Source organism: Myotis brandtii, unplaced genomic scaffold (genome assembly GCF_000412655.1).
Source record: "Myotis brandtii unplaced genomic scaffold, ASM41265v1 scaffold224, whole genome shotgun sequence".
Lineage (NCBI taxonomy): Eukaryota > Metazoa > Chordata > Mammalia > Chiroptera > Vespertilionidae > Myotis > Myotis brandtii.
Genome location: NW_005358400.1, coordinates 88,835 through 91,597, shown reverse-complemented (window position 1 = coordinate 91,597; position 2,763 = coordinate 88,835). Strand labels below are relative to the sequence as shown.

Here is a 2,763-nt window from a genome sequence, read left to right as displayed (position 1 = left end):
TTCTTTATTTCAGTCAGTGTATGCTTAATTTCTAGTTGGTTCTTTATCACAACATCGAGGGTCTCATTAGATTTCTTGTAGATCTCATCAAGTTTATCGGCAGTTTCTAGAAAATTATTGAAAGACCTTAAAAGTGCATTTTTTAGCTCTATATCCTCCATTTCTGTCATGTTTCTTTGTCTCCGCATTTTTATGCTTTCTTGGTGCACCCCCTTGTGGTCTTTGTGTACAGTCTTGTTGTAGTTAAGCCTTGATTGTTGTCAACAATACTGGGGGAGATTTGACCTCCAGGCTAACTGGCTATGAGAGTCAGCTCTGTCTGCAGTGGGAGAGCTTCTGTGCTGGATCTCTAGGGCGGTGCTAATCTAGTGTTTGCCTAAGGCTATCCGGCAAATGCCTCTTTGCAGGGCTTGGGCAGGGCGTGTCCCCGGGGATCTACAGGGCGGGCGGAGCGAGCAGTTATGACTGCTCTCATTTCCGTCCCCAGGGGCTCTGTCTCTCAGAGTCCCAGCAACCGCTGAAAACCTCGGAGAGAAAGCTGCCTTCGAGTTCCGACCGAAGCCAGACAGTCCCGCTTCTCCCGTTTGAGTCTGGGTCCCTAGAGACTCACCCGGATCTGGAGCTCAGAGTCTGAAACTCCCTCCCGATTGAAAACAACAACCGCGCCCTCCGCCACCAGCCCGCTCCACATGCACTCCACACCTTAGTATTTCACTTCAGCACTGTGCCTCCTCTGATTCTCGGTATACAATTCTCTTTCCTCCTAGTTGTAGAACTTCCACTCATCCAGCCTTCCTGTGGTTCTGGATGATGTCTGTTCCGTCTTTTAGTTGCATTTTTGAAGTGGTTATTTGAGGCAGCAAACTTCGGCGTTAACCTATGCTGCCATCTTGATTTTCCTCTCTTTTTAATTAATTTAGTTTTAGGGGTAGATAGTTTATTAGTGCTTTTTCTTGTTTCTTTAAGTAGGCCTGTAGTGCTATGAACTTCCCTCTCAGGACTGCTTTCACTGTGTTCCATTGGCTTTGTGTGGTTGTGTTTTGATTTTCATTTATTTCCAGGAAGTCTTTAATTTTTTTTGCTTTATGTCATTGGTAACCCATTCATTGACTAATAATATGCTATTTAGCCTCCATGTATTTTAGTGTTTTTGCATTTTTATTTATTTATTGTAGTTGGTTTCTAACTTCATGCCAATTAATCGGAGAAGATGCTTGGTATAACAGCATTCTTCTTAACATTGTGCAGACTTGTTTTGTGCCCTAACATGTGGTCTATCTTTGAGAATGTTCCATGTGCACTTGAGAAGAATGTATAGTCTGTTGCTTTGGGGAGAATTGTTCTATATATATCCGTTAGATCCATCCAATCTAGAGTGTCATTTATAGCCCCTGTTTCCTTGTTAATTTTTTTGTCAGTAAGACCTATCCAGTGATGTCTTGCGGTGTTAATGTCCCCTACTATGGCTGTATTGCTATCAATCTTTCCCTTAAAGTCCATCAAGAGTTTTTTTTAATTTATTTATTTGGGTGCTTCTATATCGAGGAATCAGTTTTATTCAAGAGCTGTGCTGAAAGGTTCTTCCTTCTGCGAGAAACAGACTCTCAGATGTGGTTGTTGGTTGTCTTCCATGGTCTGAGCCTGTGCTTAACATATCCTGAAGACTTCAACTTTATAGACACATTAAAAAGATAAGCAGAGAATTACTGAATAGAAATAAGGAAAGAGCTATATAGATGATTTGGTGTTTAACCTAAGACACAGTGATCTTTAAAACATCATTCACATCGTAGGCTATGCTGTTCTGTTATCAACTTTCCATTGTCCTAGTAAATAGACATGCCTACAGAAGTGAAACTAAGAAAGTATAACTCTTCCCATGTTACTCTGTATGAGTTATTATTATTATTTATGCACCAAGAGACTTTAGAGTAACTCCAGAGAACTGTTAATACTTTCTGTTTATACATCTTCAACATATCCTATCTAATAAAAGAGAACATGGTAATTAGCCATACCTCCGCTACCCTTCCCATTGGCTAATAAGGGCGATATGCAAATTAACTGCCAGTCAAGATGGCGGCCGGCAGCCAGGCAGCTTGAAGCGAACATGGGGCTTGCTTGCTTCAGTGACGGAGGACTCCAACTTTCCCCGCCTGCCGCTGCCGGCCTCTGAGCTTGCAGTTTGAAACATTATAACAAATATAGAAGCTAAACAAAACCCCAGAAACCTGCTTTAAGCCAGCCAGGATCTTAGAGCTGGAGTTGAAACAGTGTTTTGATTATAGAACCCAAACAAACCAGATACCTGCTTTCAGCAGCCGAGGCCTAAGAGCTGGAGCCAAGCCTCAGAGCTAAAGCTGGCCCAGAATAAAAAAAAGAAAAGAAAAAAAGGAGCGGTTGGGAGCTTCAATCACCCGCCAGACTGAAAACAGCCCTCAGCCCCTCACCCAGACTGGCCAGGTACCCCAGTGGGGACCCCCACCCTGAAGGATGTGTGACCAGCTGCAAACAGCCATCATCCCCTCATCCAGGCTGGCCAGGCACCCCAGTGGGGACCCCCACCCTGATCCAGGACACCCTTCAGGGCAAACCAGCCGGCCCCCACCCATGCACCAGGCCTCTATCCTATATAGTAAAAGGGTAATATGCCTCCCAGCACCGGGATCAGCAGAGCAGCGAGGCTCCCGGCACTGGGATCAGCATGACAGGGGGCAGCACCCAAACCCCCTGATCGCCCTGCAGCTCTGTGTGTGACAGGGG

At 44.7% G+C, this 2,763-nt stretch overlaps 1 pseudogene; it reads right to left on the bottom strand.

Moving 5' to 3' along the window:
- Nucleotides 1–1,970, bottom strand: part of LOC102246434 — a 5,417-nt pseudogene extending 3,447 nt beyond the window's left edge.
- Nucleotides 1,971–2,763: the final 793 nt, after the last annotated feature.